This window comes from Dermacentor variabilis, chromosome 9, assembly GCF_050947875.1.
Source record: "Dermacentor variabilis isolate Ectoservices chromosome 9, ASM5094787v1, whole genome shotgun sequence".
Taxonomy (NCBI): domain Eukaryota; kingdom Metazoa; phylum Arthropoda; class Arachnida; order Ixodida; family Ixodidae; genus Dermacentor; species Dermacentor variabilis.
Genome location: NC_134576.1, coordinates 40,046,249 through 40,069,134, shown reverse-complemented (window position 1 = coordinate 40,069,134; position 22,886 = coordinate 40,046,249). Strand labels below are relative to the sequence as shown.

The window sequence follows — 22,886 nt, the reverse complement described above, 5'->3', positions numbered from 1 at the left end:
AATCAATCTTAGTAGCTCTTATAGTTGATAAATTATAGTTACTGAATTGCCGTCGGAATGACATTTCATTTTATATCTATGACGCTATTCTGCATAAAAATTGGAGAACATCGCTGTGAGCGCATCACTAGTGAACCCTGAAATGTCTGTGGTATCAGTTAACAGTGGTAAAACAAAAGTGCTCATCTTCCTATAGCTTGATTGATACTACTGACGGCACTCATGAGTGAAAGCTGCCTCAGTGATAGTAAAATAGGCCAATAGTATTCACTAGTGACTTAAGCATACTAGTTTATAGTAGGCATAGGGAGACACTGGTTTCATCGCATTTCATTGGCCATATATGAAGTTATGTTGTGCAAAACACTGAGAAACCTGAACTGCGCATTATATTTCACTTGTGCTCACTAGTGACTCAACCATATCAATTGGATGTACTATGCAAATGTTATTCATGAGTGTTTTAGTGGTATCGATGACAAGGTGTTCAACTAGAGGCTGCGTATATTGCAGTTACTTGCTTAGTAACTCAGGGGACCAATTGCAATGCATGCTCACTGACCTGGACATGGAAAGCAGAAGGGTGGGTCTAAAAGTTAATCTGCAGAAAGTAATGTTTAACAGTCCCCGAAGAGAACAGCAGTTTACGATAGGTAGCGAGAGACTGGAACTGGTAAGAGAATGCATCTACTTAGGGCAAGTAGTGACCGCAAATCCGGATCATGAGACTGAAATAATCAGAAGAATAAAAATGGGCTCGGGTGCGTTTCGCAGGCATTCTCAGATCATGAGCAGCAGGTTGTCATTATCCCTCAAGAGAAAAGTGCATAACAGCTGTGTCTTACCAGTACACAACTACGGGGCAGAAACCTGGAGGCTTACTAAAAGGGTTCTATTTAAATTGAGGAAGACTCAACCAGCTATGGAAAAAAGAATGCTGGGTGTAACGTTCAGGGAAAAAAAAGACAGCAGATTGAGTGAAGGACCAAACGTGACTTAATGACATCTTAGCTGAAATCAAGAAAAAGGAATCGGCATGGGCACCCGCCGTGGTTGCTCAGTGGCCATGGTGTTGGGCTGCTGAGCACGAGGTCGCGGGATCGAATCCCGGCCACGGCGGCCGCATTTCGATGGAGGCGAAATGCGAAAACACCCGTGTACTTAGATTTAGGTGCACGTTAAAGAACCCCAGGTGGTCAAAATTTCCGGAGTCCTCCACTACGGCGTCCTCATAATCAGAAAGTGGTTTTGGCACGTAAAACCCCCATAATTTAATTTTTAATTTTAATTGGCATGGGCGGGGCATGTAATGAGGAGGGAAGATTACCGATGGTCATTAAGCGTTACGGACTGGATTCCACGAGAAAGGAAGCGTAGCAAGGGGCATCAGAAAGTTAGATGGAGGGATGAGATTAAGAAGTTTGTAGGGACTACATGGCCACACTTAGCACTTGACCGTGGTTGTTGGAGAAGTATGGGAGAGGCCTTTGCCCTGCAGTGGGCGTAGCCATGCTGCTGCTTCTGATGATGGTATTATTAATGCGGAAATGTTATATGGCTCATGATGCGTAAAATCCGGTGGCATTGAGAGAAAGAGTGTGATTGTGAAGAGCAAGAGGCGTTATTTTCTGCAACCCTTGTTGGCGTTGCTGCAGGTGATACAAAAAGTCAAGTGGTCACAGAGACGCGGGCGTGTCACTGCTCGCGCATTCGTCGTCGTCTCCTACAGCTGGCTGCGATGCCGCTCATCATGCCAGCGTTCCCACTCTGCCCCGCCCTCTGCGAAAGCACTGACGGCTCTGGTCCACTGCCAGTCTGTGGGGTGATTTGTCGTGTGTTTAAATGGACGAACTTTCGTTTTCGGCTTCTCAGTCAGTAGTTGCGCGCAGCTCCGTTGGACGTCCACGCAAGTATGCGAACGAGGCCAAGGCACGTTATGCGAGAAATGATACAAGGCAATGTGAAAACTATACCGTTTCGTTTCGTAAAACGAGTCATCATCGGGAAGATGTCGTCATGCTTTCGCATTCATCCACGTAGGGATACCTTAGGGCTTAGGCCCATAGCTTTTTTTTCGATAGCAATTAAACGGAGCTTGAAAGCGCATTCGTGTCGTTACCGTTGTCGGCGTCGTCATGCTGCCCTGCTATGAACGGTGAATGCGCTTCTTGTGAGCGAAGGGTTAGAGTGCCGCAATGACGCGCAGTGCGTTTGAATGCAGAAAAACGGTGAAGTGGACACAATGTAAACGCGCCACTCAGTCGGCTCGGCGGTGGAGCCAGGTTGGGGTTGATCCAACTTAATTGGAGAGCAGACGAAATTGTTTGGTTACTCTCTGCGGGAGGCCTTCTCAGTCGACGTGATCTGACCAGAGCAGTGTTGTTTTCTTTATGGGGCATATGCGCTTCGAAACACTTTAGTGTAGGGGTGTGCGAATATTGAAATTTTCGAATACGAATCGAACACGAATAAGGCAAGAAACTGTCTTCGAATGTCGAATCGAATATCGAATACGTGTGTAGTATTAAAAAGTTGAAAACGAGGTAACAATAGCTTTATTACCCTTTTGAAGATAATATTGCGTTTTACAAGGCTGCTTCAGGTTAAAGAGGCATTCAATATAGGTAATGCACTCAGGTAATGTCAAGTAATGCTCTCAGTCAGGTAATGCGCTTGTTACAGGTTATTGTGAAGAAAAAATAACTGCTCAACATGTTCAGAAAGTAAGCGCTCGCTATTCATTGTTACAGCATTTCCACCGGTAGAAAAGACTTTCACTAGGAACTGAGGTGGAAGGGATGGCCAAGTACTTCTGTGCGAGTGCACTTAAAATCGGCTACTTGAAGCGGCCAATGGACTGCCACCACTCGCAAGGATCCTTCCCCCTTTCAAGAATAGGCTTTTTGCATAGTCTGTAACTTTCCTCTGAGGGGCTGATGCCCTATGTGTCTTCTCCGTGTTCATCACTAGATCGTTAGAAGCATTCCATACACTCATATTTTAGATACATACATATATATACACTACATATTTTATTGCGCATACTTACAAAACCCAGAAAGTACATCATGTATCGTTACGAAAGAGTCCTGGAATAAACCTTGGTAAAAAAAGAAACTGAAACTGATCATGTATCACGGACGTGATGTAGATAGGCTGAAACAGAGCCTACAGATAATGAGCGGATCATGCGAAGTTCTTAGGGAACAAACATGTTCTTAGGAGAAAGCGCAGCAAGCATATACTTCGTTAATTGCTCAATTTCCCGCAGTCTGTCCTACAATTCACCGTTTCTACCGTTATTCGGCCGTCCTAGAATATTCGAGAATTCCCGAATATGCATTCCTCGAATCGAATACGCTTAGAATAAGGAAAATATTCGATTCGTATTCAAAATTTCGAATATTTGCACACCCCTACTTTATTGCTTTCGTGCGTCGTTTCAGAGTATATTCACATTAAATATTTGACAGAAATGATGATTTTGAATGATAGTAATGAATGATACGTTGTTCAGAGAGGCACGCTGAAGATGTTGATGCTGACGATGATTGTAAAGACGACAACGATAATGGCGATGACGATGATGATGATTGTGATGGTGATAACTTATTACAAAAACTTGGCAATCAATACAAACTAACGTCGATCAAACGTTGTCGCTCCAACGAGGGCCGCGCAATAAAGTACACCGGTACACACGCCCTACTCTCCCTTGCCAACTCGCCGAGCAAACCTTTGTCTTTCGTCGACTTCGACTGGACGCTGAATTCAACTTTTTTTATCTGTTTTCATTTTTTTCTGTTACTTCTTCAAGGTCTACGTGTATATCGCATTGTTTTATTTCATTTACGCTTTTCTTTACATTTATATTTGTTTTTCTTGACATTTATATTTGTTTTTTTCTGACACACACCCACTACGAGGGCTAATGCCCTCGTAGTGGGTGTGTGTCAATCTTTGAGGAAATTATGAGCCATCACTGCTGCACGAGGACCACGCGCCCGGTCGCATCGGGTTTTCCGTGCTTGCAATAGAAGGAACGCTCGCCAGCTTGCCTGCGGTCTTACATTTATGCTTCAGCGTTCCTGGTTTGGGCTGAGTACTTTTCGACGTTATAATTTCGGTTTGTTGTCTTCCGTTCTTCTTCCTGCAGTCCTTTTCCGCAGGGCCTTTCTGTGGTAGAAAGGGTAGCTTGTGTTACCTTTTCTTCGTCCTAGACAGATAGCTTGCGATCCCTAACTTGGGAATTGGCGTTCGAGTTTTGTCGTATTTATGTTTATATGTTTTAATTTTGTGTATACTGATCTCAAGTTGACTGTGGAGCCCAATTATCCGGATGCAGAACCCGAAGACGCCAGGTCTCTGGGCTTACCAAGGTGGCCACTGGACAACGCCACCGAGGGTCATCAATTCAGTGGAGGTGGAATTGCGTGCTCAGCGCCGGCCGAGGCCAGTATTCAAGCATCCTCGAGGTCGTTATTTGCTCCAAACGCGGTGAGCGACTTCGCTCCTTCAGACTTAGCTCATGGGAAAGCCCAGTGAGCTGGACTGATGCAACGCCTGTGATAAATAATAATAATAATAATAATAATAATAATAATAATAATAATAATAATAATAATAATAATAATAATAATAATAATAATAATAATAATAATAAACAGCCACTACGTTTCATAGTGACTGTTTGTGCCTGGTCGTGTTGCCTTGCCCAGGCGTGTTGTTTGAGTGCACTGCGGGATGTTTGGCTCGTTTTGCTTTCTCGTTCTACTTATAAGTGGTGATGTAGAAATAAACCATGGCCCATCAGTGGTGCTCAACTAGCAGTAATTTTGCAAAATCAAATAGACTCTTCATGTGAGCTCAAAGCATATAAGCAATAAGTTTGACGTGCACAGAACCGAAACAGACTAGCTAAAATTGAAAAGAAAATGGTAACGTTTGCGCTGAGAGCTGAAAAGACTGAGGACTGTGAGCGGACTGTGCGCCATCATCAAGGGGAAATTGCAACGCTACAGCGGAAAGCGGGCGACCTTGAGAACCATAGTCGGCGTAACAGTCTGATTATCTTTGGTGTAGATCAGCCTGAATCTGAAACCGACAGTTCGCTGAAGCAGACTGTTATGGGCGAAATCTTGGAACAAACTTTGGGAGCAGAAGTGAGTAGTACTGAGGGGATTCATCGTTTAGGAAAGAAAGCAGTCAACAAAATACAACCGGTGATATTAAGGATGTTTGATTTTAACGAAAAAGTAGAGCTTCTCGAAAAGACTAAGAAATTGAAAGGCAAAAAAATTTCCCTATATGAGCATTACTCCGTTCTAATTAAGAGGATAAAAAAGTTGCTTTGGGCTAGGGTCCAGGATGAAAAGCCGGACGATAAGGTATACCTTCGCCATGATAAGTTGATATTCAACAAGGAAGTGTACGTGTGGGACGAGGTCAAAAATCAGAGGTGTAAGGTGGCAAGGTTTCCTAAGGAAACAGATATTGATGCCACTTCGAGTGTCCTGGTTGATTCAGCCGTTCAGAAGGAAAGTCGAGTAGCCACCAGGTGCAAAAGCACCAACGCATCTAAGTGACAAACCCGAACAGTTCCTTTACGGCTTGTATCCTTTAATCCCCAAAGTATTGTCAACAAGGTTACCAATATTGAAACCGTCCTTTTTTTACCTCGATCCTCACAAGACTTGGTTACATGTTGACGTCAAGGACAGCGAAATTGTGCCGCTGTCGCACACAATTCTTAGATGTGATCGATAGACTCGTGGCGGTAGAATCGCGATAGTGGTTGAAGAACCCATAAAAACAACCCTACTGCCAGGCATACCGGGACATGAAAGTTTGTTCTGGAAGGTCAAATTTCTTGGTAATAGGGTCGTTATTGGTGAGGTGTATCGGGCTCCGAATGCTGATCTTCCTTTCCTTGAACTTTGCGACTATGTACAGTACTTCAGCGGTGCTGAAGCCAAATTTATTTTGGGTGGGGACTTCAACCTGCCTAACATTGACTGTGCGAATATGATAGTTACTGGCGGTCATAACAAACACTCCGAATTATTTTAATATCCACCTTACGCGTTTCCGCAGAACTATTTCTTGAAACTCTGAATTATTAATAATGCCTTTTTATAGGATGTGAACCGGATTCTTAATACGCCTACTAGAGTTACTGCCACATCAAGCATCATTCTCGACTTATTATTTTTAAACTCTAAAATTGTGTGTTCCGAGGTCACTGTTATGGACGAAATCTTTGACCATAAACTCGTGTTTGCGACAATTCAATAAGAAAAAATAACGGAAGAAATAAGGACCCTATTTTTGTGAAAGACTTCAACCGAGGAGATGATACGAGTATCTTGGACTATTTAAAAATTAATTTCCACAATTTTGGTGCTGGTGATAATGTGAATGTATTGTGGTCCAGGTTCAAGTCTAGATGTTTGCACTGTTTAGATCGTTTTGTGCCGGACAAAATTAAGAGGAAAAAGAATCACCCTTGGATCACTCGAGATCTCATTCATGTTAAAAGGAAACTAAGGTGATCAAGGCGGATGCCCCAGCAGCCGGTTTCGGCCATATCTGTCCTAGTGCCGAATTTAAAAACAAAATGAAGCAAGCGAAGGACTCTTTTTTATTTGTTGCAATAACAAATTATTTAAAGGAAGCGCCTAGTAAATTCCGGAGATTCTAAGTGGTGGCCAGTCTAATTGCACATCACTGGTTGTTAACGGCTCCTATGTTACGGATGCAAAAAACGTGGCCGATGAATTTAATAGGTATTTTCAATCAGTTTTTGCGCAGAAGGGTTATGATTCGGCCCCTGCACCAGAGAGGGATGACAACGTCATGAATAAGCTTCATGTCTCTCAGGAAGGAGTATTAAGCTTATTACTGAACCTTGATCCTCAAAAAACAAGCGGTAGTGATAACATACCCGCAGTGTTTCTTCTCCGTTATGCGGAATGGGTATCCCAGTGCTTGTGTGTGATTTCTAAAGCCTTACTATCCCTGTGTGTGCTTCCATCTGACTGGGAATTCGCTCGCGTTAAACCTGTTCTTAAGTTAAATTATGGTTCAAATCCGTCTAACTACCATCCAATATCCCTCATTTGAACATGTTGTAAACTTTAGAGCATCTGATCTGCAAACATATGAGCCAGTTTTTAGAAGGTAACAAGCTTTTATCAGATGCGCTGCACGGACTTCGACGCCAACGATTAATTAATTGCTTGATGGATTGATTCTTTGATTAGTTGATTGATTAATTACTTAATTAGTATCCCCTCAATACCCAGAGGGCGTTACAGAGGGGGTGGGTACAAGGCAAACACAAAACAAAACAATAAAAGGAATTGAGAGGAAAAAAACATTAGTTTGCAGCTATTTACAGTCACGCAGCTAATAACGACTTGCGACGATTTTTTTCTTGCAATCAACAATAGGGACCAGGTTGACGCAATCTTCCTAGATTTCACCAAGGTGTTCATTAAAGTACTTCATAGTAAACTTTTTCAAAAACTTCATAACATTGGAATAAATAGCCAACTTGTTCATTTTATTAAGGCTTATCTTGACAATCGTTTTCAGTATGTCCAAGTTGATAACGCTGTTTCAGAACTTCTCCCAGTCACATCAGGCTTTCCCCAGAGCTCCATTCTGGGACCTATCCTATTTCTTATTTATGTTAATGATATTGCAAACGTTGTCGACGAGAATATAAAAATCGAATTCTTCGCAGATGACTGTCTTGTACACATTGGTTCGGTCACCCGCCGACCAAACTCGGCTTAATGACAATTTAACTAGCGTTGCCGATTGATTCAATGACATAGGGATGGTTCCAAATATTCATAAATGCGGTGCACTGCATATTTGTAACAAGACTACTTCCATGACGCACCCTTAATATATAAAAAACACACCAATAAGGGAAGTACCAGCAGTCAAGTACTTGGCAGTAACAATCACTCGAACCCTAAGTTGGAACGACCACATAGATAACATATATAGTAGCGCACTCCGAGACCTACGAGCCCGTCCAACGCAAGCTTTGCAACCCGCCACTTAAAGTTAAGCTGACGGCTTATAAAACCCTTGTTAGGCCCAGCTTATAGTACGCATCAGCCTTGTGGGACCCGCATACGAAACAGAATATTACCAAGCTAGAAAAAATACAGAGGATGGCTGCAAGATTCATTTGTAATAGGTACAGCAGAACTGACAGTGTTACAGAAATGATTAGTTTTTTTGGCCTCGAGTCCCTGCAGTCTAGGCGGGCCGAATCAAAGTTCAAGCTCTTGTATTTAAAGAATCATAATTTTTTACCATTTGCCTCCCTACACGTCCTCTGTGTCTCGCGCCAACACTCGTGCAATCATGGCAAACAGCTCGAACACTATCGTACAAATATTGATTTATTCAAGTCTTCATTTTTTTGCCAGCACCATAGAAGCCTGGAATCTTTTACTGAGGGATGTTGCTGACAGCCCAAATGATGAAGTATATCTCGCAAAATTGAGAGCTATGCCTGAATGATGCATCGTTTTTTGCTCATTCCATATCTTTGTTGTGAATGTCTATTCAATGTTCTTTTTTTTGCATTGTATATGCTCATTCCTGCCTGGACTCGAGAGAATCTGCAGTATTATAAAACAAAAAATAAATAAAAAATAAATAAAGCAACTTATTAATCACATGCTTTTATTGTGTCCAAGAACAGCTAGAGAGTCTTTGTACTGGTGTATCTGGGAATTATTCCCCGAGATAAATGTACAAACAAGACATATGTGGCAGACTGAACAATGCAAGCTAAAAGAAATAAGAGAAAAAGAGGGAGCTAATGATACAATATGATTACGGACATTTATACTAAACACGGGAAAGGAACTCTGACATATGTCGATACATGCACAATGCTTAATATATGTTTCTGAGAGTCGAGCAGTAGGAGAATATAATGCAGGAAGGCCGGGCAGAGAATGCAGAATTGGCGCTCTTTGGCCATACCTGGTCCTTGAGCCATAAAACATCAAACATTCAGAGTGCAGAATGTTCCCTGGTTTACTTCTGGAGTACGTGAAATTGCACATGGTTAAGAATCTTCGGGGAATGCATAATGTCATGGACCACTTTATAGAGGAACTGAAGATCTGATTTAGTAGGTCTTGATTTTACAGGGCTGATTTGAGATATAAGGGGGAGAGCTGGGCTATGGTCGCAAAAGCGGTGCTTGAATATACATATACATATTTTAGGCACGTTCAGTGAGGTCAGAATTGCATTTACGCGTTCCGCCACAAAATACAGATGCATACTCTAGCAGTGGCAGGCACACGGTAGAATATAACTTGAGAAGGGAAACAGGGTAGTTGGAAGTACTGGGATATACGGCAAACAATACCAAAAACGCAAATGTCACGTTGTTTAGCATAATTAGCATGGGACAAGAAGCTTAGCGTTTTGTCTGACTACCAAGATCTTTCATTTGTTCAACCCTTGGACTCCCAAGGGTTGAACAGCATTGCGAAGGGTGTATGGAAATCGCGCATGGTGTATTTTCCGGATATAACTTAATACCACAGTTTTGGAGGCGTTGAAGGGTACATTATTGGTTGTGCCTCAGTTTTAGAATGCAAAAATTGTCTTTTTTAGAGGTCCGTGCAAACCTGAACACTGTTGACATTTTATTGAGTGCTCAGCAGATAGAAGGAATGTAGAGTGCCGAATTGGCTCATTTATTAACACTAGGAGAGAAGAGGGCCACGAACAGATCCCTGTGGAACTCCACTAGTGACCTCGTAGCAAACGGAGTTGTTTGTAATAATGCCATTCCAGCACGTTTTATTGCTTAAGTAATTGGCTACGAGGGCAGTGATTAATGAAGGTATGTCCGTTTGCGTAAACTTTGTAATTAGCGGATCATGTCAAACTACATAAAACGCTTTGCTTAGGTCATGTCAAAATGTGTCTAATGGCCCCTGTTATGTGCCACACTGGAGGCAGATGTCATAAATATGAGCAAGTTCGTTGTTGGTGAGCTGTCCGCTACAAAGCCATGCGGCTCATTCATCAAGATGTTCTGAGCACTCACAGAGAGCAGGTAATGCAACACAGATTCAAGCACTTTTGACGCAACGCAGAGGATAGATATAGGGCTATATTTAGTAACTAACACCCGTTTCGTGTACGGGAACTACCTGTGCTACCTCCCAAGCACTAAGAAACGTACTACACTTTAGGCAACTGTTGAAGATGGATGTAAAATCAGAGACAAGTATGCTACCGGGCGTCTTAAGAAGAATAAATAAATAAATAAATAAATAAATAAATAAATAAATAAAAAATAATAAATAAGTAAAATGTACCTAATGAAGTGCCCAGGAACAACCTCGAGGGTGTTCGTGTTCGCACACTCGGTAAAACAATACACAGAAAAACAATGCAAGCTCACACACATCCACACATCCACACGCGCGCACAGATAAAGGAATAATTTCGCGAATACAAATTTTAAGAGCATAAAACGTGTGCACCAAGAGAGTACACAGCAAAAGTATAATAATAATAATAATAATAATAATAATAATAATAATAATAATAATAATAATAATAATAATAATAATAATAATAATAATAATAATAATAATAATAATAATAATAATAATAATAATATAAAGAATAATTCAGACAATGTCAGTAAACTAGTAGTTCGATGGTGGGAGCACTAACGAGTGGTTTGAATAATTTCTGACAGCACTATTTATGTTGCCGAAGAAAAACTATGGAGTAGCAGGTCCGTCATAATTTGTACTTTATCTGAACAGCGGGCGAGATTTTGCAATGCGGGCTCGTAGACGTAGGCGCATTGATTATGTGGGTATTGATTTACCTATGACACCAGCAGTTTCCGTTCGCTGCAGGGTTAGACAATGTTAGAGAATCGTTTGGTTTCATAGAAGGATGCTTAAAAACTGAGCCAATATACCAGTGCATGTTTTTACCATAGCGTGTGCGAAATCTATATGGACTGACACACAATTCCTGCGGAAGGCTCTGATTAAATGCGCTTTGCGTCTGAACTTATTATCCCTGCAATGATTCAGAAAAAGAAAACAGACTTTTGCGACCTAGAGGAATGACAGCTCACTTTCTTGCGAAGCTGTCTCTTTTGAGAAGTTGCAGTAAAAATTTCTGCGGCCTTTTATTAACCCCCTCAGGTACATCAGCCAATGAGTCGAGGAATTATCGATGTATTTATTTTTTTACTTTGGCCTTCGAAAGAATAATGAGGCACTTTTCAACAATATATTTCTCATAGCTTGTATACTCTCTTATGGGACATATGTGTCCGTATGTACCTTAAGGGAGTCGAACATTTACATGGGCTTCTTAGTTGCTTCCACCGTAAGTCTCCGCGAAGCAGTTCCTTGCCGCAGGGAAGCACAAGCGAACAGTGCAAATGTTGCAGCTGGTAAATACGTGGTTGTTAAGTTGGAACAAACAGTGTGCCTCTTTTGAGTGCGCGCTTTTGTAATTTGGTGCGTCGGAGCTTCTTGCGCACATTTTTATGCGTCTGTATATCTGCTCACGACATGTGTTCCACTCTCAGCTAAAAAAAAAATGTCGGTACGAACCTGTACCACTGCTTGGCAGAACTGTAGCGATGTCAGAGCGGGCACAGTAGGCTTCTCAGTCTGCAGTTTGATGTACATGTTGTAGACAATGTTTACTCCAATGTCAAGGAATTCAAAGAACACTTGACAGTACTATTTCATTTTTGGCTTTCAGTCCACTTTGTAAGTTACCTTTGAACTGACAGGGCATTATAGCTCGTAAGAAGGTTGCCATGTAGACAGGCCTTTGTTTCTTCTGCCGATGCTATGAAGACGTTCCCGTTTTGTCCAACATACCATATCATTTCTTTTACAAGCACTTTTACGATGCTGTCTAAGTTCATCAACACAAAGCATTTTTGTTTGCACTGAGAAGTACACTTTCCCTGCGTTTCACGCTGGAATGAGCTGTGATTCGCTGTGTTGTATGTCTTCTTCCGTTCAATGACCCCATGACTGAATGCACACGAAGTTTTGGGATGCAGTAATTGCGAGATTTTTGGCTGACACACTCTCTTTTTCCCTTTTTGGCGGCTTTGAATATACTGGCTCCACTAGATGTTCTTATCAATTTCTGCAGCAAGGTTGCCAGAATGTCCTTGGTAAAGGTGGAATGCAGGCTCATTGTCGTTATCATCAAACAAAATCTTATAGAATCCGTTCTTGCGATACGAGTAGCTCGCGTTGTTTTCCTGTCATAAATGAAAAAAATGAAAGCTTTTATATAAAATAACACAAGCCACACATAAAGGTACAGGCTATACAGACTCATTCATTTCAAGCAACTATTAGAACACCAAAGTGTCACTCCCAAGCGAACGCTGTCAATTGGTATCCAGCATTCCGTCACGGCACCCTGGGAGACAAATGTGTCGATGCCGCTTTCTTCGTAAGAAAGTATTTTATACTCGTTTAAATTCAACAATGCTGCTTTGTTAGAGACCCTCTATCGCTGCACTTTATATTCCGCACATCATGTTCTTTCATTGATAGAAAAATCTGCAAAACATGTACTTAATTCGTCGATGGGAAATCATCCCATTGTTGCGCCGTCCTTAAACGTTTCGTCAGTGTTTTGTCATAGAGTTGTCAACCCAAAGAAGATATTTCGCTAACGGAAACGGACTAGTTCTGTAAACTGTCCTCATTAGGTTTGTAGGGGCAAAACATGTCCCTCGAGATGTGTTTCAAATTCGCGAAGATATGTGTCCCATGTACGTTAAGGGGTTACACATTGTAAAACGTTGCCCCTCTATGACTGGTGCGTTCGAGACATTTAGGGTACCAAACAACGCCTTAAAAAGAGCTGAAAACAGCCAAGCCACCCGACCAATCCGGAAGCGACGTGTTGTCGGAGTGCCGGTGAAATCCGTCTCCGCTCTTCGGATCAGCGAGGAGGGCTCCGTCGCGAAGCTGGTTGATCACAATCGATCAGTGGTAAACGCAAACGCCATTTTTTTTTCGCCACGGAGCAAAAAAGCGTGCTCTAGTTCGACCAGTGGAATTCATCATAAGCCATAGTTGACACTTGCCTGCGTGTTTCCGTGTAGCCGGTTTTTCTGTCCATGACACTTATTCTCCCTTTTAATACTATAACGTTGCGTTCATAACACAGAACGTTATAACCGCTGTAACCAGCACATCCGTCAAAAACCTCCATGTGCGCATTCACACCTCCTACTATATCAAGTGGCCCGATTTCCTGAACCCATTATTATAGCTCCTAATACAATCAATCAATCAATCAATCAATCAATCAATCAATCAATCAATCAATCAATCAATCAATCAATCGTTTATTTCATTGCGACTATAACTAGCTCTCCACAAGCAAATTACTTCAAGCACGTCTTCCTTCTTCCCATGTGCGTCTAATTTATAACGGCTCCTTGCCTGTATTTTTTGCCCTCTGCTAGTTCATACTTAGCCTGATTAGCTTGCCTGCACCTCCGCCTTTTCTTGATATGTCCATTCTGTTGCACCAATAAAAGATAATATTGCCAATACCAGGCGGCTACTTCAACTCTCATAGATGCGTTTCGGTCAAGGCGCACACGGGAATGACTTCGTCATTCAGCTAGCTGCCTTTAAATTTCGAGCTATTTATCGTGTTTGCGACCAACCTGCATGTTTATGTAACAAGTATTAGCGTCTTTATACTTATCGCTGGTGCACATTTTCAAAACTCCGGTTGGTTTCATTCTGTTCCTTGCTTGTGTGTCGCTAGATTCAAAACGTAATCTAAATTACTCACTGCCGTGTTTTAGTGCATTAGTCGTTCCCTTCACGTTGTTCTTATTCGTTATTCTCCGTTTTTCTGACAACCTGTCATCTGTTTCTTCAATATGAACTGTTGTTTCTAAAATTAGTCTCATTTTTTTTGCGTGGCATGTGGAATCATTTTCACTTGTGTATATTTTCGGCCGTTTCTGCTTACATTCTCTTGTGTTTTAGTTGGTTTCTGTTAGTTCACTTATGCATTCATACATAAGTTTGTTCTTGCGCACGTCAGACAAGCATTTCAGGTTTCGTATTGCATGAAGCCTGTTGTTGTTTTCTGTCACAGTGAAAATATTGTCTTTTCATATTTTTTCTCTTTACACTGCATGCGTATGGGTAACTATCCGAAGCAATCCCGTATCTTATGGGTTTTTTGTTCCCAAACTGTCAACGCGGTGTCTTCTTTTCTTTGCTCGTGCAGAATCTTCCTTTCTTTTACTGCGCGAAGCCGCTACACGAATTACATTTGACCGAATTTGAACTATAGAATACGGGCTGGCGAATCACTGATTCAATCAACGCACTGAATTTCATAATGCTTACCACGCTGGCCGCCGCCAAATTTGATATCTAGACGAGGGCACAGAAATTTGTCCAATAGATAGTTGCTGCCGGAATCTCTGCATCGTCATTTCTATATCTGACAGTGTCATCAACTTTATTTGTTGCACGCGTGTTCCGAAAATCTATACATTTACAACAAGTGCAATTTGGTCGAGATACACATTGTTGGATTCTCTTTGTCACCTAATAAATATTATGTGTGCATTTTTTCGGTAGGTACCCCAAGAGTGCGGAACTACTTGGTCCTCAGCAGTCGTTGCAGATAAAACTGTAGCTGTGTGATTAGCGTGCAGTGGACGAAGCTCACGAGTTTATGGCGAAAACTGCTTGGTAAACCTACGAGGAAAATTTTGTTTCCTTACGTTTTCTTCGTTCCTTACAGAGGCCGGCATTGTCATGGTATGAGCGTCTACTACTCCCAACTGCCTTCTTTGATCTCCTCTGCAACGCGAACGAACTTTTCATCGAACGAAGAGTCGATGAAAGCGATGGAGGATATTAGATCTTCTCATCATAATCCATCTAGACATTCCACCAGCTGAAGTTACTACCGATAACTTAAAGGTATGTGTGAGATTCAGAGCTTTATTTTGCGCTACTCGTAATATATTGTTCTCTGATGCAGTGCAAAAGCACCGTACAAACGCAAATGACGACGTGCTTTCGCTTGTTTCTGGTACCGTCTTGGTCATCGTGTGACTTTTATGTATCATTCTAATGGTTCAACTCTTACTCAGCATTTCGTATTATCTGATGGTTCGGTTATTAGTGGCCAGTGTCAATCTATAAAATGTATGGACGCCTTAGAAAAAAAACAAAGGCGTAAAGAAATTTCGCACGGTCCACTTGTGCAACCGTTGCAGAGGCACAGCATGAATTTCTTCGAAACCATGTTTCTCTAGCAGTTCTTCCATTCTTTTCAAACAATGACCGCGTAAGAACCTGGATGCATCAGCAGACATCTTGCGTGCACACTCATAAGCAAAGGTAACGCACCCGTGCGAGGATATGGGATGGGTAGACGAGCTGCCGCTGCGAAATGGGGCTGTGGGTTGCGCCACCAAGCTTTATATTTTGCTGAGTGTGTCACCTGATTGTCAGGTAGTAGTGACGGTATAGAACTCAGTAGCAATACTGTGTATGACGAAACTAACTCTTATGGGACGAACCTGTGCCCACAAAAACAGGCTAAGCTTAAACACAACGATAACGTCGAACACAGTCGACGATCGTCAAAATCTGATCTGCTGGTCAAGCGCTTCGGCTTTCATACACTAGCTATTGAATGCTCCAGAGCAATTGCTGGAGCCCGCGCGTCTTCCGGAAGGTTCTACACCATTCGCCTAGCGCGTAAATGCAATCAGATTACACAAGGGTCCGTGACAACAGACTGCGGATAGAACCACCAATAACAGTCCAGAAACTTCCGATACATGCAGGCGTGTCCTGCTCAGAGCGATAACATTTGTTAGAAGGTAAAAAGCATCATCACCATCATCATCATCATCATCATCATCATCATCATCAGCCTGGTTACGCCCACTGCAGGGCAAAGGCCTCTCCCATACTTCTCCAACAACCCCGGTCATGTACTAATTGTGGCCATGCCGTCCCTGCAAACTTCTTAATCTCATCCGCCCACCTAACTTTCTGCCGCCCCCTGCTACGCTTCCCTTCCCTTGGGATCCAGTCCGTAACCCTTAATGACCATCGGTTATTTTCCCTCCTCATTACATGTCCTGCCCATGCCCATTTCTTTTTCTTGATTTCAACTAAGATGTCATTAACTCGCGTTTGTTCCCTCACCCAATCTGCTCTTTTCTTATCCCTTAACGTTACACCTATCATTCTTCTTTCCATAGCTCGTTGTGTCGTCCTCAATTGGAGTAGAACCCTTTTCGTAAGCCTCCAGGTTTCTGCCCCGTAGGTGAGTACTGGTAAGACACAGCTATTATATACTTTTCTCTTGAGGGATAACGGCAACCTGCTGTTCATGATTTGGGAATGCCTGCCAAACGCACTCCAGCCCATTCTTATTCTTCTGATTATTTCCGTCTCATGGTCCGGATCCGCCGTCACTACCTGCCCTAAGTAGATGTATTCCCGTACGACTTCCAGTGCCTCGCTGCCTATTGTAAATTGCTGTTCTCTCCCGAGACTGTTAAGCATTACTTTAGTTTTCTGCATATTAACTTTTAGACCCACTCTTCGGCTTTGCCTCTCCAGGTCAGTGAGCATGCATTGCAGTTGGTCCCTTGAGTTGCTAAGCAAGGCAATATCATCAGCGAATCGCAAGTTACTAAGGTATTCTCCATTAATTTTTATCCCCAATTCTTCCCAATCCAGGTTTCTGAATACCTCCTGTAAACACGCTGTGAATAGCATTGGAGATATCGTATCTCCCTGCCTGACGCCTTTCTTTATTGAGATTTTGTTGCTTGCTTTATGGAGGACTACGGTGGCTGTGGAGCCGCTATAGATATCTTCCAGTATTTTTACATATGGCTCATCTACACCCTGATTCCGTAATGCCTCCATGACTGCTGAGGTTTCGACTGAATCAAACGCTTCCTCGTAATCAATGAAAGCTATATATAAGGGTTGGTTATATTCTGCACATTTCTCTATCACTTGATTGATAGTGTGAATATGGTCTATTGTTGAGTAGCCTTTACGGAATCCTGCCTGGTCCTTTGGTTGACAGAAGTCTAAGGTGTTCCTGATTCTATTTGCAATTACCTTAGTAAATACTTTGTAGGCAACGGACAGTAAGCTGATCGGTCTATAATTTTTCAAGTCTTTGGCGTCCCCTTTCTTATGGATTAGGATTATGTTAGCGTTCTTCCAAGATTCCGGTACGCTCGAGGTTATGAGGCATTGCGTATACAGGGTGGCCAGTTTCTCTAGAACAATCTGTCCACCATCCTTCAACAAATCTGCTGTTACCTGACCCTCCCCAGCCGCCTTCCCCCTTTGCATATCCCCTAAGGCTTTCTTTACTTCTTCCGGCGTTACCTTCGGGATTTCGAATTTCTCTAGACTATTTTCTCTTCCATTATCGTCGTGGGTGCCACTGGTACTGTATAAATCTCTATAGAACTCCTCAGCCACTTGAACTATCTCATCAATATTAGTAATGATATTGCCGGCTTTGTCTCTTAACGCATACATCTGATTCTTGCCAATTCCTAGTTTCTTCTTCACTGTTTTTAGGCTTCCTCCGCTCCTGAGAGCATGTTCAATTCTATCCATATTATACTTCCTTATGTCAGCTGTCTTACGCTTGTTGATTAACTTCGAAAGTTCTGCCAGTTCTATTCTAGCTGTAGGGTTAGATGCTTTCATACATTGGCGTTTCTTAATCAGATCTTTCGTCTCCTGCGATAGTTTGCTGGTATCCTGCCTAACGGAGTTACCACCGACTTCCATTGCACACTCCTTAATGATGCCCACAAGATTCTCCTTCATTGCTTCAACCCTAAGGTCCTCTTCCTGAGTTAAAGCTGAATACCTGTTCTGTAGCTTGATCTGGAATTCCTCTATTTTCCCTCTTACCGCTAACTCATTGATCGGCTTCCTATGTACCAGTTTCTTCCGTTCCCTCCTCAGGTCTAGGCTAATTCGAGTTCTTACCATCCTGTGGTCACTGCAGCGCACCTTGCCGAGCACGTCCACATCTTGTATGATGCCAGGGTTAGCGCAGAGTATGAAGTCTATTTCATTTCTAGTCTCGCCGTTTGGGCTCCTCACCCGAAAAAGATAATTAAGTCCACGTTTGAATGCCCCTCTTTCAAAAAGCACCTCGCGATGCTACAAACGTAACAGGAGAATAAAACAACCCCCCCCCCCAAGATGACAATTATCAAATAAACAAAGTCCAAACTAACAAAGTACAAAATAGAAAGTCCAAATGTGAGCTACGCAAATTCTCAAATTTAATTAGCGCTGGTAGAACGGCTTAAGTCGTACAACGAGGACTATTTCAGGTCGTGAGTGGCGCCGCTGTGATGGCGAAATGCCGTCTGGTACGACGTCATAGTCGAGCGCACCAATGCGTCGGACGATCTTGTACGGCCCGAAATGGGGGCGTAAAAACTTCTCGCTAAGTCCTCGTCAGCGTATTGGAGTCCTAACCCAAACATGGTCCCCGGGCTGGCACTCGACCTAGCGTCGTGGAAGGTTGTAGTTTCGGCAGTCGGGCTTCTTCGGCGCCATGCAGATTAGTTGCGACGTCAAAATTCTCGTCGTGGGAGACGTGCGGCAGCATGGCGTTGAGAGTCGTTGTCGGGTTCCTGCTGTGAAAGAACTTGAATGACGTCATCTGTGTTCTTTTTTGCACCGCTGCGTTGTAAGCGAACGTTACGTATGGCAGTACGGCATCTCACGTCTTGTGCTCGACGTGGGCGGACATTGCTAGCATATCGGCGAGAGGCTTATTCAGGCGTTCCGCAAGACCATTCGTCTTCGGGCAGTAGGCAGCTGTCCTGCTGTAGCTTGTCTAACTGTATTGCAAAATGGCATGGGTGAGCTCCGCTGTAAAGGCCGTTCCTCTGTCGGTGATGAGGACTTATTAGGCACCGTGTCGCAGCAGGAGGTTCTCGACGAAAAATTTCGCTACTTCGGCTGCGCTAACTTTCGGCAGAGCTTTAGTTTTAGGGAAGAGGGTAAGGTAGTTTGCCACCACGACGATCCACTTATTTCCAGATGTTGACTTCTGAAAGGGTCCCAAGAAGTGAATCCCGATCTGCAGAAATGGTCGGAAAGGAGGCCCGAATGGCTGTAGTAATCCTGCGGGCCTTGTCGGTGGTCGCTGACACTCTCGGCATGTCTTTACGTAACGGGCGACGTCGGCGGTCCGGCACGGCAAGTTATACCCTTCCTGTATTCTCGATAACATCCGGGTGAATCGGAGATTTCCAGCGGTTTGATCGTCACGTAGTGCGTGCAGTACTTCTGAACGCAGCGCTGAGGGAACAACAAGAACGTATTCGGCGCGGACTCGTGAGAAGTTTTTTGCGAGTAGATTGTTTTCTCGATTAAATGCGCTAGGACCAACGACAGTGTTCCTTTAGAAATAGTCAACGATGCTCTTTAGCTCCGGGTCTGCTCATTGCTGTTAAGCGAAGTGTTCTGCGCTTATTATTCGAAGGGAGGAATCGTCACCCTCGTTATCTTGCGGCGGCGGGGCAATCGGGGTGGGTGAATGGCAATCGGCATTTGAGTGTTTTCCTCCAGACTTGTAGATTACAGTCCTATGATATTCTTACAGTCTGAGACTCCACCTCGCCAGGCGTCCTGAAGGATCCCTTAAATTCGCTAGCCAATACAACCAGACATGGTCGCTGACAAGTTTGAACGGTCTGCCATAAGAGTAAGTGCGCAATTTCGCTGCAGGCCAAATGATGACGAGGCATTTCTTTTCGGTCGTAGAATACTTGCCTTCCGCTTTTGACAGCGACTAGCTAGCGTAAGCTGTCACGATGCTCGATGACTCCGAAAAGTAGTCTATGTATCGTCGGAGAAGACTTCTGAGCTGTTGGTGCTTACTCATGGGGAGACCTAAATTTATGTCGAAATCTGGTTCGGGAACTATGGTCTTCAGGGTAGGTGCTGCAGAATCCGACAGGACAAACGCATTGATGGTTTCCATAATTTCCTCGATGTACGCGATTGTCGTGACCTTGTCGATGTGCTTGATCTCCTCGTTGAAGTTCGTCAGCATCACTTCAGCTTTCCCTCCGTGCAGTTGAGCAATCGCTCTTGCGACGCAGATTTCGCGATCTAGCAGTAGGCGTTGATAAGATCACCCTCGATGATGCCTTCTACAGCTGGCGGTGTTGCGGTGCCGACGGAAATGACAACGTTAAAGCGAGGTGGGATGCTCACTTGATTTTCTAGCACACTCAAGGCGTGGTGCCTACGAAGGCTCTCTGGCGGTATCGCTTGATTTTCAGAGTGCGCTATTCACTTCGACTTCTGGTTGATGATTGCCCCGCGTCGGTTCAGGAAGTCCATGCCGAGAATGACGTCTCGTGAACACTGTTGCAGGGTAACGAAGGTGGCAGGGTAAGTCCCGTCATGAACGGTAATTCTTGCCGTGCATATTCTAGTCGGCATTATTAGGTGTCCTCCAGCGGTCCGAATTTGAGGGTCTTTCCTTGCAGTCTTAACTTTCTTGAACTGGCCGACGATGGGTCCACTCATGACTCAGTAATCGGCTCCTATGTTCACTAAGGCGGCGACTGCGTGGCCATCGATGTCCGCCGTGGTTGCATAGTGGCTATGGTGTTGGGCTGCTAAGCACGAGGCCGCGGGACCGAATCCCGGCCACGGCGGCCGCATTTCGATGGGGACGAAATGCGAAAACACCCGTGTATTTGGATTTAGGCGCACGTTAAAGAACCCCAGGTGGTCCAAATTTCCGGAGTCCCCCACTACTGCGTGCCTCATAATCAGAAAGTGGTTTTAGCACGTAAAACCCCATAATTGCGTGGCCATCGATAAGCATGTCGAGGTCGGTGGTTCTTTGTCTTGCGTTGCAGTCAGGTCTTGGCGTCGGATCATGACTGTGTCGCGTTGACTTGTGGCGTCGTCAAGTCGCCTTTCGTCGGCGTATTCTTTGCTTCCAGACTTAGTCGGGATGGCGGCGTCTCCTTGATATGTCGCCCAGACAGAATTTTCGGAGTCTTCGTTTGTGGCGGAAGATCTTCGACAGTTCGACGAACAGCAACCGTACCTCCAGGTTGCTGCTTTTAGTTTTCCGGATATGGGCTCGCAGACCAGCCCCGGGCTGGGCCAGTGTATTGTCGGCGTTGCGCGACAGTAGCGGCTTGCTGAAGGCGAACGGGACGGTCGTCGGGAACCCTACTGTGTGGCGGCGAGGTAGTCGGCGATGTCGCGTGAGCACTTCCCAAGCTGTGGACGCGGCACGTTGATGGAGAACCTTCTCAGTCCCAAGTCGCGGTACAGGAATCGGCGGTACACATGGCCGGCTTCTGCGCAGTGATAGCAGATCGGACGGTGGGCGGGGGCTCGCCAAGTGCCCGTCTTCGTCGCGTAGCTGCGCTGGGCGACGGGTGGACATGCTGGCAACTGTGGACGAATGAATGTCGTCATTACACGGCCCTGACGCGGTCGCGGACGGGGACTTTGACGGTGAGCGACGGCGGCGTAGGTCATCGCTTCTGGCTTGGGCTGCTTTGATCATGATTGCACCACAGGAACTCCAAGCGATCGCTGGACGTCTTCTTTGACGATGTCGGCGATTGATGCCACTTGAGGCTGCGACCTTGGAAATAGGTTCTGAATTACTCGCGAACCACTGCTCTGATAGTCTCTCGCAGTTCCTCGCTGGCGAGTGCTTGAACGTCGCTGTAGCTTGCGGTGAGTGGTTGGTGGTTATATTGGCTTGTCTGCATATCGAGCGTCTTCTCATTAGTTTTGGCGTCGGAAATAAATTCGGCAACAGTCTTAGGCGGAGTGGGTATCAACCCGGCGAAAAGCTCTGGCTTTAAACCCCGCATCAGGAAGCGAACTTTTTTTCAATTCCGACATGTCTGGATAGTCGTGTCGGAAGAGGAGAGTCATCTCTTCCATAAGGATCGCGACGTTCTCATTCGGCAGCTGCATGCGGGTTTACAGTAGAGCGTGGGCTCGCTCTTTCTCCAGCACGCTCGTGAACGTCCGCAAGAAGCCGTTGCGGAATAGGTCCCATGTAGCCAGGGTTGATTCCGGGTTCTCAAACCACGTCCTGGCGGCTTCTTCTCAGGCGAAGTACACATGCCGGATCTTGTTGCCGGAGTTCCAGTGGTTGAATGCAGCGACCCTTTCATATTTTTCCATCCAGTTATCTGGGTCTTCAAATCCACGGAAACAGGCGTTTGGTGTGTTGCGACACCAGGTACCCGAGCACACGAGGGTGCGACCCTCCGACTTCTAACTGTATGCGGCTTAGCCGTATCCGCGGTAAAGGGGATCCTGGGGGTTGAACCAGTGCCCGGCGTTTGGACGTTTGCAGCCCCTCGGCGGCATCAACACACCGTTTTGGCCTCGGCTTCACGTAGACTGCACCCTGGCCTGACCTACCCGAGGGAAATCGGTAGTTCCCTTTTCCTATTCTCTTCTCGAAGCCTTTTCATCGTTCCAGTCTTCTACTCATTTCTTTAAATTTCTTTATTACTTCCAAATTCCGGGCGGCAAACGTTAACGGTGTGTAATATATCCAGTCTTGGGTATATACATCAGGTGAAGTGGTGGTGCATAGCTGGCGTCTGCAGGATTCTCAGAACCTACAGCGTCCCCTTGAGCTCGGTGGTGGGTGCATGCTACCAGCGCCGCAGAATTTTGAAACAATGTTACGGCAGAAGCTTCCCTCGACTTCCAGATCGGCGTCTGAAAAGAGGGCGCACCGATGCACTTTTT

At 44.4% G+C, this 22,886-nt stretch overlaps 1 long non-coding RNA gene across 1 annotated transcript in view; it reads left to right on the top strand.

The window, feature by feature from the left end:
* Positions 1-4,039: 4,039 nt before the first annotated feature.
* LOC142557981 (uncharacterized) overlaps positions 4,040-22,886 on the top strand; it is a 58,047-nt gene continuing 39,200 nt past the window's right edge. Inside the window, exons 1-3 of the long non-coding RNA XR_012822910.1 lie at positions 4,040-4,126; positions 4,346-4,497; positions 14,848-15,029. This is a non-coding gene — a long non-coding RNA (uncharacterized LOC142557981). The remainder of the gene's footprint in view (positions 4,127-4,345; positions 4,498-14,847; positions 15,030-22,886) is intronic.